Here is a 14,971-nt window from a genome sequence, read left to right as displayed (position 1 = left end):
CTCTCTCTCTCCTTCTTTTCCTCCCTCCCTCTCTCTCCTTCCTTTATTTTTTTCTTCCTGGATTGTCTCTTTTGACTCTTAAAACCATGGTTCTTTTGTCTAATTGGAGGACCTGAAGCAATCTGCAGGACATGAATGGTTTATTTGATATTTAGGTCTCCAGCACCAGACAGATGCCCTAGTTACTATAATAAACACGGTGATCAAAAGCAACAGGGAGGAGGGATTTATTTTAGGAGTTGTTCTCAACCTGTGGGTTGTGACCCTTCAGTGGGTTGAACGACCCTTTCACAGGGGTTGCCTGGGGCCAGTCTTAAATGCAGCTATTTACATTATGATTCATAACAGAAAATTACAGTTATGAAGTAACAACAAAAATAATTTTATAGTTGCGGGTCACTACAACATGAGGAACTGTATTAAAGGGTCACAGCATTAGGAAGGTTGAGAACCACTGACTTAGAAGTTATAGTCCAGTATCGAGGGAAGTCAGGCTGGAACTCAAGGCAGGAACTGAAGCAGACACCATGGAGGAGCACCACTTCTTAGCTTGCATGCTCTGGCCGCTCAGTTATATTTCATTGTAACCCTGGCCTACCTGACCAGGGATGGTGCTACCCACGATGGGCTGGACCCTCCCATATTAATCAAAAACAAGGACACGTCCTCACAGACATGCCCACAGACCAGTCTGATGAAGCCTACTTCTCAACAAAGGTTTCTCTTTCCAGCTGACTGTACTGTCAAGTTGGTGAAAACTAACCGACATAACACACATTTGCTGAGGACAGCATGCATCAGCGCACCCCTGTATACAGTGTCATCCCCACTCCTGCACAGTAGTTAGCGTGTGGTAGTACCTGCCCCTGTGTGACTTCTAGGTGACTATAACTGTATTTCAGGGGATTCTCTTCATTTCAGGTGGCAGAAGACTTTCCAAGGCTCTGGGAGAGTATCAGTAGTTCAGAGTACAATGACAGGCATGCCACAAGAGCTAAAATAGTGGTTAGGTAAATAAACCAATGCAAGGACCTTTAGGCAGAGAGTGGGTAGCAGTCCCTTGGAGTCCAGGAAGATTGCAGGAGCTTCCGAAAAGGGTACGTGTAATTGCCAAACTGTTTTGTTTGGTGAGGCATCTGCGGATGACAGGATCTGTCCCTACATGCCTGGTTCTCAAGAGGGTCACTCACTGGAACAGGGATGGCCTCCCATGCCATGTTCTTTCCCAGGCTGGAGCAGGTGCAGATGCTGGGACTCGAGGGGAAAGGAGTGGCCAGGGAATAATACCAGTGTTGGTTGGCATCTGGTCACACACTGAGGACCCTTAGAAGTTGCGGAGTGCCCTTTCCTCTCAGCAGAGGGGCTCTGGGCATCTTGAGGAGTGTACAGCTGAAAGTGCTGGCCTCCGAGCTGTGTTCAGGCAACTCACTGGTGGAAGCTGGTCTTCTAAGATGGAAACGGGGATAGAATATTGGGCAAAGCATTGCATTTCCCTGAGCCAGTTTTCCACCTGCTAACCACATTCTCATGATAGATGCTACAATGGATCTGATGTGTCACAGACATCTCTCCTAGTTTTAGGCACTGTAAACCTACTAAGTAGTATTTGTAACTCAAATCTGGGGGCCCTGGGTACTGTGTCTGTGTATATCACTTTCTTTCAAAATGACTTGAAACCTCATGCTCGTTAGGATAGGACTTCTGAGGGCCTGGATCTGTTTGGATCAAGCTGGTATCTCTGGTGCCTACCTAGAACTGATGGTCCAGTAAGCACGTTAGCTTAGTAAGCCAATATCGGCCTCTGGCATGCGTTACACCCCCGTGGATCTCATTGGCTGCTGTGGCCCCTTACATCCTGTCCACTTTCTTCCTGGGACTTAAAGTTGAGCACAGAGCATGGAAGTCGCCTGAGGATCCTCAAATATTTGCTGGGTGGCCCTCGGAGCTATAGCCCTAGTACCTGCCCTGGCTTCATTAAGGTCCAGCTGGCTGATTAGCTGGTGGCTAGTTCTCTTGGGAACCAGAACAATCCTCAGGCTCATTGAGTAATCAGCTTCCTTTTCCCGCCTGGGGCAAGAGTCGGCACAGGGAAAGTGAAGAAACCTGTTTGGGGCAGCCGTGGGGTGGGCGTGGGCAGGGCCCTACCCGGAACTCTGTAGCAGGACCAGTTTCCATTGCTTCCGAACCGGATGCGGGGTTGTGATCCGGGCGGAGACCAGAGAATTGCGCCCGGGGGGTGCACCTGTAAGTCCTTCTGAAAGACGTTTGCCAAGGGTAGGACAGGACCAGCGTCTCTGGGTCAGCAGTCACTGGGCGCGCAACTTCCGGTTGCTAAATCGGCCGAGCGGGTGGGGCCAGTAAGTTGTGTTACAGTGGACCCGCAGGTGAATGACCCTGCCGCGGGGCGTGTGTGTTCCTGCGTGTGTAGGGGTGGGGGGTGGCGGGGTGGCGGCGGTGATGCCCAGAGACACTGCCACCGCGTACGTCGGCTTTGGCGCCTCTCTGGGCAGCGCCATTGGGTAGGAAAAGGTGGAGACAGTAATTTGGACCCAAGCTACTCCATCTGCCTGATTTTCGTATTCTTGGGCAAGTGATTTAGCCTATCTGGCACTGCGCTTTGCCAGCTGAAAAAACGGGAATGAAGCAATGAATGAGATAACAGCTTAGCTACCGAAGCAGTACTAGTAGGTGATCAATAAAGCGAGGTTCCCTTCAGGCTTGCACCCCCTGCCCGGCCCTACGGTCGTGCCCACAGGCAGAGCACACAGACAGAAAGTTACGGGAAGCAGGTGGCTTGGCCTGGAGACAATTCAAGAGCCATTTTAGCCTCGGGTTGCTTGTCTAGCCAGCAGGATGGGGCGTGCGGGCGGGTCCCTAAGGTCGAATTTCGGTCGGGTTTCTGTGATCTTGGGAGGGAGTTTCAGTGCATTCTTTCACGTACTTACTCGCAGATTCTTATCGGGCTGTTTCTCTTTACCTCCCCCAGTGGCCCTCCAGCGTTTCATCCGTACAAGGCCAGTTTCCACCCTGGCTCCCTAAGTAAACAAAGTCTGGGCTTTTCAGCGGCAGGTCCCCACAGGTCTAGCCCTTTGTGCCAGCCACGCAGGAGGTAGAGCCAGAGTCTGTCTCCATGACTCCAGCTCCTGCACCGCTACCAAGTTCCTACGGGTGCCCCAAATGCCAGAGTGAGACATTTTAACTCAGTGTGTCTGATTACAAAGCTCAAGCCGTTCTTCCACCTTGTGCACTATCAATGACATTGCAAAAGTACGACCTGTGGTAGGGAGTAGGGGTAAAATTGGCCCATGATGATTAAGAGATGGACGAGAGCCAGAATGGACCCTCCACGCTCCAACGGCTGGGTCAAATGAGGACTGACCCGTCTGATCCTCCTGTGTGACAGTCTAGTCCTCAAGTCGCAAATATGCAGTCTTATTAAAACAGTATGAAGAACACTGTAAAACTCAGTTTAGCTGAAAATAGGAGATACAAAAAAAAAAAAAAAAAAAAAATCCTGGCAGTCTCTACTCTTTCCTCCGCTCCATAAATATACTTGATGCCCTGTGGAGTTCTCCCAACCCAGGCCTGGCCCCACCTGCTGAGAGAAGTGAAGATTTCAGACTCTCTTCCCAGGTACTTTGGGAGGCAGGAGAGACTGGCATTGAGCAACCAGAGCAGCTGAGGCAAAGTGCTGTGGGTTTAGCTGGTGGGCAACAGGCCTTCTCCAGAAAGTTCCCTCTGTGGGAACCTGCCTGCTTCCCCCTCTAAGTCCTCCTCGGTGTGTGTGTGTGTGTGTGTGTGTGTGTGTGTGTGAGAGAGAGAGAGAGAGAGAGAGAGAGAGAGAGAGAGAGAGAGAGAGAGAGAGAGAGAGAGAGAACACACGCCTGTGCGTGCATATCTCAGTCTCAGGGTTCAGGTTCCTGCTCCATGCTAGTTAAATACAGCATAGCTCAGAGTCCGAGTCTTATGGCCAGTCTCAGGGAGCAAGGAAGGGCCCGTCTGCTCTTCAGCCTCTATAGGACAGTCACCAGCTCTATGGTCTTGAGAACATTACTGGGTCTCTCTCAGTCTTGGTTTCTGCACCTTTAAATTGGGGGTTGGCAACACTTACCTCATATAATTGTTTTGAAAACTGAATATATACATATCTATAAAGCCTGGGACATTTAAAAAACAATTAACGATGTGTTCTGTTTCACTTGTTATTGTTAGGCAGGTCTAAGTAGGACTCTCAGGCCAATTAAGAACCGGATGACCCTGCCAGGTGCACTTTCTGCAGACACTGGGTGGTGGTGAGGATAAGGTGAGCTCAACCATCTGGCAGGTTCGCAAGCAGTGCGCACAGGATGGAAACCATTGTCTGAACTCTTTCTGCTAACCAGTTCATTTATGTGTACAATTGCAGTATGAGAGAGGTCTTACTAACATTCTATTTCACTAGGGGACATGGAGGCACAGAGAGGTTCCGTGACTTGTGTAAGGGCATGTTGCTAGGAAGGATGATATCTTGCTGCCCACGGGCTATAAGGCTCTGAATAAGGAGATGGGGGTGCAGCCAGTAGAGGCACAATTTGGAGTTACCTCCTCAACAAACACAGGGACTTCTTATCCAGGTTTCAGTGAGTCTTATACTGTAACACGATCAACATAAGGCACTTTGCACACAGTAGGTACTCAAGGATGCTAGTCTCTCTGCCTTTATGTTTTGCTTACTTGGAGAATGGCGATGTCTCTGGATGGTGTGCTTGGTCTAGTGGGGTTGCCCAAACCAAGCCTGAGCTCTTTACTGCTCTGTACCTAGTGAACTCCTAAGAAATAGGCTGAACTGGTTCATGTTCAGGCCTTTCATACTAACTGCCTCGAAGACAGTTCTCACTGTGGGTCCCAGAACTAAGGACGATTCACTGTATTTACCTCACAGTTATTTCCCAAACAGCCTATGTTGACATCAGAGGGCCAGAGTTCTCTCTTTCCTTTCCTCCCTTTTGGAGGGAGTCCTGTTCTAATTCTTGTGGTCAGAGCTAGGAAACGTAGGCTGTGGGTTCAGAAGGGATATCAGTCTTGGCCAAGCTTTCTCAGTCTCCTGATAACCCAAGCTGCCCTAGATAAACACTTCACAGCCACTTTTAATGAGTTTCAAATTCCAAATAAATATTGTCTTTCAAGTGAGTTGAAGCAAAGACGCAACAGTGGCAGTGTTTTCTCTTTAACCACAGCCCCTCAGAGTCTGTAGGCGCTGTCCTCCATCCTTGCTGAAAGCACCCCAAGGGAGAGTGTACTTCTTTCCACATTTCTCCCAGCCTCTTGCTCCTTAGGAGGTGAAGCCAGAGAGGACAGGATTGGTGACACAGTCAGTTTTTGAACTTGGGTTTGTCCCACACCACCTGGGGTAGCATCTGTTTATCTGGCACCTGGTCACTGTTATGTTCTACTAGTATAGGAACCACACCTGAATCTGACTCTGTGTCATCTCCGTCCCAGAGAGTTTGTCATCATTCCATGACTTTGCCCAGGTTGCTCCCCTGCTTGGAGCGCCTTCTCTTCCTCCTCCACAGGTTTCTTGGTCAGCTGGACTCATCAGAAAACTCTGAGTCTGTATCCAAATGAAGAAGATGGATTCTCTTGCTGTGTAAGGCCATTTCTCAAGCTTGCTAACACTTTAAAGGTTGCTTACAAATCTCTCTTTGTTGCTGATGACAGCCGTAGGTATCTCTACATGCACACATATTATTCCCCTTCAGCTACCCCCACTCCACATTCCCTCCCATTTCCCCCACTACACACACTCCATACCCTTCACTGATGTGGGAGTGTCATATATCAATCTGTTGATTTCATTGGTTAAGTTATAATAAACCAGCTGCTTGGCCTCATGGCTTGGAACATAGATGGGAGGAGTAAACAGAATAGAATTCTGGACGGAAGAGGAAGTGAGGTCAGACTCTGCCCTGCTTCCAGAGGGACCGGACAGACGCCATGCTCAGCTCTCCCGGGTAGACGCGATAGCTCTGCTCTCTGAGGCACACGCGATGAAGATGGATGTAGGCTAGAATCTTCCCGGTAAGCGCACCTTGGGGTGCTTACACGCATTATTAGAAATGGGCTAGTCCAGGTGCGAGAATTAGCCTGTAAGGGCTAGAGTTCATGGGCCAAGCAGTTCTTTAAATGAATACAGTTTGTGTGTTGTTATTTCGGGTGTGAGCTAGCCAAGCGGCTGGGGTGTTGGGGACGCAGCCCCGCCGCTTCATATTTCAACACTTCACATCCCACACCCCACCAGCAGCACACACTCACACATCCCTACACACCACATGCCACACACACCGCATCTCGTATGTCACGCACTCCCACACACCCCACACCATATATGCCACACTCCTCCATGCCCTGCCACACACTGACCGTGGCATATTATTTGATTTTACTTTTCCATGTTTTGTTGTGGTGATGGGGGTCTTAACCATGTAGCTGTGGTTAGCCTTGAACTTGCTATGTAACTCATGGTGCCCTCAAAACGTCACACCCTCTGTCTTTGACCTCCAGACTTTTGGCCACTGTACATAGCCAGATTGTTTTAATGGCTTGAGCCTTCAGCCAGGCTCTATGTTCTTAAAAGGAGCTGTCCTTTGTTGAAGCCCTAGAGAATTATTGCTGGCTTCTGAGATCCTTAGTAACTACAGGTCTCCCCAGCTCCAAGCATTCTTTCTTGTAACCCCTTCTCCAGAAAGCTTTGATTTTGTAAATGCAAGGCAGAAGAAGACACGTTTTTCATTCTTTGTTTCTTAGCAGAAACAGACAGAGTCCCTGCAAACATTCATACCATGGATTTAGGGAAGCAGACAGACCAAGGACCTTCTTCTGTGGACTTCACTTTCTTCGGGGGGGGGGGGAACACAATAGATGATGAAGAACTGGATATAGCAACTCACATAGCAATAACACATCAGCAGAAAGACCATGAGGAGATGGGTAGCGTGAGGAGCCATTTGGACGATGACCTCAGGATAGGCTCTTTGAGGAAGTGGCCTTTGCAGTTGAGTGCAGTTGTGAAGATGGGCTGAAGATTGGGAGGAAGAACACCAGAAGTAGATGGGGACAGCAAGCGTAAAGACTGTGACATGGGGACACACTGGACATGTGGCAGCAACAACAGCAAGATGGCTGAGGTGACTGCATAGGCAGGGGCAGGAACAGCCACAAACACCATTCCCACCCTAATCTGAAAAGTGTAGCACAGAGCTCGGCTCCGGTCACCTGAGTGTGGCACCACTTCGAAGTAAGTTCCCCACTGTAGGCTCAGGGAGACAAGACAACTGCTTGTCTTCCAGAACAACAGCTGGCAGAGGCCAGTGAAGATATCCACCAAGTACCCTCTACTCCTAACAACAAAACAAACCCCAGGTCAGGGAGAGGGATCAGCAGGTAAAGGTGCTTGACACCAAGCCTGTTGACCTGAGTTCAAGCCCCAGGTCCCACGTGGAGCAAAGAGAGAGCCAGCACCTAAAAGCTGTCCTCTGAACTCCACATATGTGCTGTGGCACACACGCTCTCCCCCATCCCCACAAAACAACTGCAATTTTAGAAAGAAATGCATATTTTTAAAGAAGAATCCCATGAAAACCTGGGTGAGGCATGACATCTGAAAGGCTCAGCCTAGTCAAGGGGCCAGGCTGGAAGTTCGTGTGTCTCTTGACTGCAGCGTTCAGCAGCTATTGTTATCCTATAACAAGCACGGGGTTCCAGGCAGGAAGAAGATAGCGCCTTCAGAGGTTTGCCACCTCTTCTTGCCTTTGAGGGAGGATAGCTATGTTCCCAGAGGGCAGGCTAGCAGCCTGAAGCCTGAGGGGCCTGGGTTCTTGCTCTCTGCACACCTCTGCAAAGCTGGATGGGCTTCCATGAGCTCCTTCTCTGCTCTCCGCCTCACTTCCCTCCTAGAACACGGAAGAAGTTCCACAAGCAGGTTCTCCCCACTTTACCGGTCTCTCTGGGACTCTGGCTCTTTCCCCACCCCTGAAGCAAAGAACACGAGAACTCCTGCTTTTCAGGATCCACACCGATCATGACCAGATAATGCACATGTTATTCCTGGCTTATACGTCATCCAGTGTTGTCTGCTTAATCCTTGTGCATACAGGGTCCCCTGTGGAACTCTCCAGATCTATCTGCAGCAACTTTACACCTTCCTTTAGAATTGGTGGGGGACTTTAAGCTGGAGGATGGATGGGAGGAGGAGAACACATAATCTGAGGTTTCGTAAGATGTGATAAGCCGGGAGTTTACCCCTAGAACCTGAACTGAGGAAAGGGGAAGGGAGTTCAAGGTCAGACTGGGCTACGTCGTGAGACCCTGTCTCAAACAACAATCAAAAGAATCTATGATAGAGGTAGAGCTGATTATCTACTTTTTATTGGCAAAGAGTCTGAGATCGTGGTGCAGTGTCCCCCATTTCTTCCTCCTTTCCTCTGTCCTCTTTTTTCCTTGGTTTTGAAACAGCGTCTCAATCTGTAGTCTAGACTAGCACAGGAATTTAGGCCAGGGTGTGTGTTTTTGTCTGGCAGAGACTCTCTTTAATAGCCAAGTATGACCTTGAACTCTTGAACTCTTTCCTGCCTCTGTCTTCCACATCCACCTCAACTGGTCATCACTTCCACTGGTCAATACATCTTTGGTCCTGTGTTCCCTCCCCATTTTGCTTGCTTCTCCTTTTTTTCTTTTCCCTCCCCATCCCTTCCTTCCTTCTTCCTGTATGTATCTCATTATGTAGCCCAGCCTGGCCTCAAGCTTGAGCTGTTCCAGCCGCTATCTCCGAAGTGCTGGGATTCCACCGTGCAGCACCACAGCAAGTGAGAACTGCGTTTTAATATGAAGATTTGGTGGTGGCATTAACAGGGCATCAGAGCTGCTGGAGGGGGGTGGCTTTCATTGGCAGACCACGTCTAGGTGTTTGGCAGCCCTGCTTAAATCTGATGCTGAAAGAATAAGGGAATGATTCCCCATCCCTCTATGTCAGAGAGGCTGTTGAGTGCTCCTTCTGAGGCCTGAGTTCTGTCCCTCTTTCTTGTGTCCTCTCTGAATTCCAATTCTCTATCTGTGAGGCAGAGGTCCCACACGTGCCCCGCCTCCTTCCTTGGGTTGTGCTCCAGCCACTAGGACACTGGGCACTCACACCTGTTTGTGAAGTGAGCCACATGAGTGCAGGTGACAAGGCCACAGCAGACCACAGCTAACTGGCGTGGACTTCAGGAAATGGTATCACTTCACTAAAGCTTCTACTTTTCTTCTGGAAGAGGAGATAATCCTGCCTCCTCCAAACAAGCAGACATTCAGGAGCAGGAATGAGAACCATCTTAGAAAGTAATACTGTTTTCTTCTTCTTTGTCTCCTGGCCTTCAGTCTAACTCTTCTCCCCCTAGAAGACCACTGGGGTTCCTCTGGGTACCTACCAGGGTGCTGGGTGCAACACAAGCTTTCTCATGAACACCCCTGCCCTTCCCAGTTTACATGTCTGCATCGTTGCTGGAAATGCCTAGCACAGGGAAACGTGTGTGAGCAACCTCACATCCCCTGTCAGCCTTAGGAGGGTTCCCGGAACAGCGTGTCCACTCAGAACCTGGGGCTGGCACAGACACACATCCTTTTCTGGAGAGCATAGCCTCGAGGCAGGAGGAACTCAGGGTGACTCAGCTTCACGGGTGACCAAGAGCCTGTGAAGTAAAACAGACCAGCGCTCCAGCAGGGCTGCCTTCGGATCCCAGGGAGGAAGGGGCGGCTGGAGAACTCACTCCTCAGGCTGGTAATGCCTACTGAATGTTTGCCCTCCTGCTGAGACCTTAGCACAGCCGGCAGGGAGGTTAGACATTTCACCCAGAATTATACAGGAGACAGCAGAGTAGGGATTTGAGCAGAGGCCTCTGACTTAGATGCCCTTGTTCTTCCTACACGTCAGGAAAGAAATGTCCTTTCCCCAACTCCCACTTCCCGTGACACTGCAGAGTTCCCTCTGTGTGATTAAAACAAAACAAAACCTGACCCATTGAAATTTTTTTTTTTCACTTTTGAGAGTTTGGAACAGATAATACCCCCAGGTCCTTTTACCAGCTGCATTCAGGTGGAATATTCCTCTCCTCCCACCCATGGTTTGGGACTGGCTCATAGATAGGGGATGTACAGGGGTGGGCAGGGGGTGCTAGGGGTACAGGGATGTGTGGAGGTGTGCATGGGTGACAAGAGTAAACAGACAACACTTGTCTACTTGCAGGGCAACAAACAGATTGGCTGCTAGCAGACTCGCTTCCGTGGATCTGTCCAGCACCTGAGTCAGAGCCACCATCTACCTTGGTTTGGGGGTCAAGGGTTGGGAACACCACTGCTAGGGAACATTCAGAGGAGATGTGGCCCGGCAGGAAGCACAGGGCCGTGCCAAACAGGAAAGAGGAGGGCGAGCCTGTTAGGCACCGAAACGTCACCAGGATGCATGCCAAAGCTGGGCGGGCTGAAATACTGGGGCAGAGCCGCTGGGCACATGACTCTGTTGAAAGCCTCCCAGGGAATGACTTCTAATCCCTGCCTTAGTGAAGGATTTGAGGAAGGCTCCAGCCTGCCGACTGCTGGGCTGGGCCATGGGGGGAATCCTGTGCTGGCCCTGTGCTGGCACACAGCCACAAGGACACTTCTCAGGGAAAGCCTTTGGCCCAATAAGTCTGTTTTCTCGTTTCGTTGGAAACTGGGATTTGGAATCTGCTCAGGGGAAAAAAAATGTAACCTACAAACAAATAGCCCTGGCCCTCTGTGCCTCCCTTGGAGCCAGGTCAAGGCCGGGGAGAGCTCAGCGGCTCTGGACTCTCTAGGTGCAGACCAACCCCTGTAGTCAGTCTCTGGCTGCCCTAAAATAATGGCTCCTCTCCGTTCCCCTCCCCCAGTGATGCTCTTGCCCCAAGTCTTTGCATAGTAAATGCTCAACAAATGTTGCTTAATATCTTTATTAATTTCCTCAGTTCTGTCATAGCCTTCACAGCAGATAGGATTTGTCTCATGCAGTTATCGCGTGACAAGTCTGTGGGCTTCTTGAGGGCAGGGATTGTGTGTTCATTCTCCAGTGTCTTCAAGCACATGTTTATCCAGAGGAAATTCCATGGGTGGCAATCTGGTCATTCAAGTTGGTGATGAAATGTACAGACTTACGTCTAGAGTTCCTAAAGCAGTTTGGAGTCACTGTAGCCTGAAGAACAGAGACGAGGGAGGACACAGAAGATCTTAGCTTACTTCTGTTTCAACCCTCTGCTAGTTTCCTTAGAAAGATTAATCTTTTTTGAACCCTAACTACCTACTTTCCAAAATGCAGATAATGGTCTTGTTTGTCTTCTTCACAGGTCTGCTGTGGGCATCAGTGAGCGTGCACAGAGGGGGTGCCAAGTTGGCATCTGTCTTACCTGTGTGCTGATTATTCTATGAGTCTCCTTGGAGGCCACTGCCATCACCCCCACTGTGATTTAAACAGGAATGTCCCCCATTGGCTCCCACATTGGAGCGCTTGGTTTCCAGCTGGTGGTGCTGTTTGGAAAGGTCATGGAGCCTTGAGGAGGTGGAGTCTTGTTGGAGTCACAAGAGTGAGCCTGGAGGTGGAGTCCTGTCTGTGCTCTGGATTCTGACTGTAGATCAGAATCTGCCCTGAGTTCCTGCTGCCAGACCTTCCCTGCTGTGATGGACTGAATCCCTTTTCTACTGTGAGCCAGAAGACACTCTTCATCGTTAAGTAGCTGCTGCCACAGCAATGTGAAAAATAAATCTACAACTGTTAAACTTGTCAGAACATGAGCTGTGGGTGCTGCAGTGGGTAGACAGGTCAGCCTGACTTTTGTTTTTTCTGCTTCCTGTGATCCAAATGTGGTGTGGGACAATTCTGTATTCTCTGAATTATGTTTTAAATAAACACTGATTGGCCAGTAGCCAAGCAGGAAGTATAGGTGGGACAACCAGACGGGAAGTAGAGGTGGGGCAATGAGAACAGGAGTATTCTGGGAAGAAGGAAGTTCTTCCCACAGTCCTGTCTAGACATCTAAGAAGAAAGATGTAACCTACCCAGTTGAAAAAGGTACTAAGCCATGTGGCTGATATAGATAAGAATAATGGGTTAATATAAGTTACAAGAGTTAATAAGAAGCCCGAGCTAATGGGCCAATCAGTTTATAACTTATGCAGACTGCTGTGTGATTTTTTTGGGATTTACCAGCTGTGGGAACTGGGCAGGACAAAAACCCCAACAAGCAGGCCCTCCTGTTACACAAATGTGTATTTCTTTTTTTTTTAAATATTTATTTATTTATTATGTATACAATATTATTGTCTGTGTGTATGTCTGCAGGCCAGAAGAGGGCACCAGACCCCATTACAGATGGTTGTGAGCCACCATGTGGTTGCTGGGAATTGAACTCAGGACCTTTGGAAGAGCAGGCAATGCTCTTAACCTCTGAGCCATCTCTCCAGCCCCAAATGTGTATTTCTTAAATTTGGAGATATTCACATCATACTTGTCAGGGGTTGACTTTAACCTTTAACCTTTGAGAGCTTATTTTGACTGCACCACTTTCCAGCTTTACTCCTGACCTAATATTTCGGAGTCTATTTTCGTAGGTGTCCCGTAAAATGTAGCATCAAACACTCATGGCACTTGCTGTTTGCTATTGCACGATTAAAGAAGGGAGAAGCCAGGGGTTATCTGAAGGTGTAGAAGTATGAGACAAGGTCTTAACTCTGTAGGAGTTTATACTATGGCTTATTAGCCACAGCAGAATTCTAGACTGGTAGGCAAAGCGCATGATATGACAAAGATGGTCTGTGAAGACTCTACAGAGAAATGGGCTTTGTATTCAGCCTTACAAAACACTGATGCTTGCGTTGGAGTCCTGGGAGGTCAGTGCCACTGGGCCCTGCTGATAATAAAGGTATGGGTGGAACTGCAGTATTTTTTTTTAATTTCTGAGCATAATACATTTATGTATTCATTATATCTGAGCATTCAGACATTTTAGCAATGTAACCATTTAAAAAAATATCTGAATCCCCCAAACTGTTGACATTCTGAGATTGCTGACTTCGTGATAAGAATGTGTGTGTGTATGCGTGTATGTGTGTGTGCATGTGATTCATCAGCCATGATATATTTTACCTAAAAGATGCCATCGAGAAAGCTATTTGCCAAAAATTTTTAAATTTTATAGCTTCTGCAAAATGATAACAAGTTCTTAGATCAGTTAGGTCAAGGTACAATGTGAGCTAATACACTAATAGTAACTCAGAAAATAGTGATACAAAAATATGCAATTATAAACCATTTAGTAAACTGAAAATAAAGGTACTTGATATGAAGGCAGAACACAGACTTAGTCGTAGTCAAAAGTTAAAAGTCAATTCCTAGTGTTTGTGTTCACACCTAAAAATCAGAAGAATGAATGAGATGTAAGCAACTAAATATCTAACCAACGAATCTGGAAAACAAGATGCAAAGTAACACCGAGACAAGCTGGAAAACAAAACAAAAACTGTACAAGGTTGAAAAGCTAACTTAAAAAGGACTAAAATCATAGAATTCAGAGAGAATGTACAGGAAAAACAAAATAGAATCCTGTAGAAAACTCACTCAACAACAAGGGGGCAGGAGGAGGGAGCAAGCAAGCATCAAATAGCTGGTGTCTGAAAAGGCTGTAAAATCCCAACTCCTTACCACTCTCGGTCACTGAACTGATCCTGTGTGCTATATATTAGTGTTTCCATTTCCTCTAACGATCAAACTGAGGATCCGAGAACCTAGGTTACTTTTGATGCCATTCAACCGGTGAGCAGTAAAATCAGTTTTTGAAGCCATGTCTCCTAATTTAGTTGAATATTTCCTCAATAATCACACAGCATTCTTTAGGGATGAGTGTAAAAGAGGAAGAATAGAGAAGCGCCATTCCCGTGCCGACCTACGAGAGCTTGTAACAAGTCGCCACAAGCCAGAAGACTTAACAACCACGAACTCCGTTCCCACAGTTCTGGGGATTAAAAGTCTGAAATCAAGGAATCATCAGCCACACTGTCTGTGAAGGCCACAAGGGGGAAGCTGTCCTCGTTCCCAACAAGGTTGTAGCGGTGGCTGGGATTCCTCGCCAGTTCTCAGAGTTCTGTGCCTTCTCATCTCTGCCTCCATCATTACATAGTCTCTTCCTACAATAGTTCATCTTCACTTTCGGCCTGACAGGATTTAGAATCACCTATGTGTCTCTCTGAGAGTGTCCCCCGGGAAGTGTGACTGAGGAAGGAAGATTCGCCCACCCAAGGTACCTCCTGGGATCTTGGAACTAACTGCAGGTATTTCTTACTCTGCGTCCTTGGGCAGATGTCCTGACTAGACACCTCACAGTTTTGCTGCCATGCCTCCCCCTCCCTCCCCATGGACTGTGTATTTTCTTAAACTGACCAAAAGAAATGCTTTCTTCAAGTTGTTAATGTCAGGCATTTGTCAGAGCAGCGCAAAAGGTCACTTAAGCTACTCCCCGCGTCTTCATATTGTCTCTCCTCTGCCTTAGTCTCCACTCGCAAGATGGATTAGTGCCCTCATACTAGAGAGCCTTGGCTCACATCTGGAATAGCTATTTCTGTAATATTATATTCTGACTTTCCAGGTGGCTATATATTTTAGCGAGATACTATTTAACCCCAAGTTAACTAAAAATAAATATCTTTACTTCTTGTGTTTCCAACAGTCTTCATTCTGCATCCACCTAGTGAATCTACATCCATACGTGTGCACATGCGCGCGCGCACACACACACATGCGCGCACACACACACATACACGGTCACTGGTCATATAGTTAGGCGTTTACTCAAGAAGCAAGAGGGTGGAGGGCTAGTTCTATACTGCTGTTCAGATCAGGCAATTTTCAAGGGAAGGAAAGTGGGACAAACTTAGAGGACAGTAACTAAGATCTCAA

The 14,971-nt window shown here is 48.0% G+C and overlaps 1 long non-coding RNA gene across 1 annotated transcript in view; it reads left to right on the top strand.

The window, feature by feature from the left end:
- LOC126497949 (uncharacterized) overlaps nucleotides 1-12,852 on the top strand; it is a 39,296-nt gene extending 26,444 nt beyond the window's left edge. Inside the window, exon 6 of the long non-coding RNA XR_007590726.1 lies at nucleotides 11,370-12,852. This is a non-coding gene — a long non-coding RNA (uncharacterized lncRNA). The remainder of the gene's footprint in view (nucleotides 1-11,369) is intronic.
- The last annotated feature ends 2,119 nt before the right edge of the window (nucleotides 12,853-14,971 follow it).

Source organism: Alexandromys fortis, unplaced genomic scaffold (assembly GCF_014885135.2).
Source record: "Alexandromys fortis isolate MF-2015 unplaced genomic scaffold, M_Fortis_MF-2015_v1.1 scaffold_13, whole genome shotgun sequence".
NCBI classification, from domain to species: Eukaryota; Metazoa; Chordata; class Mammalia; order Rodentia; family Cricetidae; genus Alexandromys; species Alexandromys fortis.
Note: the sequence above shows the minus strand (reverse complement) of the source record. Positions and strands in the feature narration are given on the sequence as shown.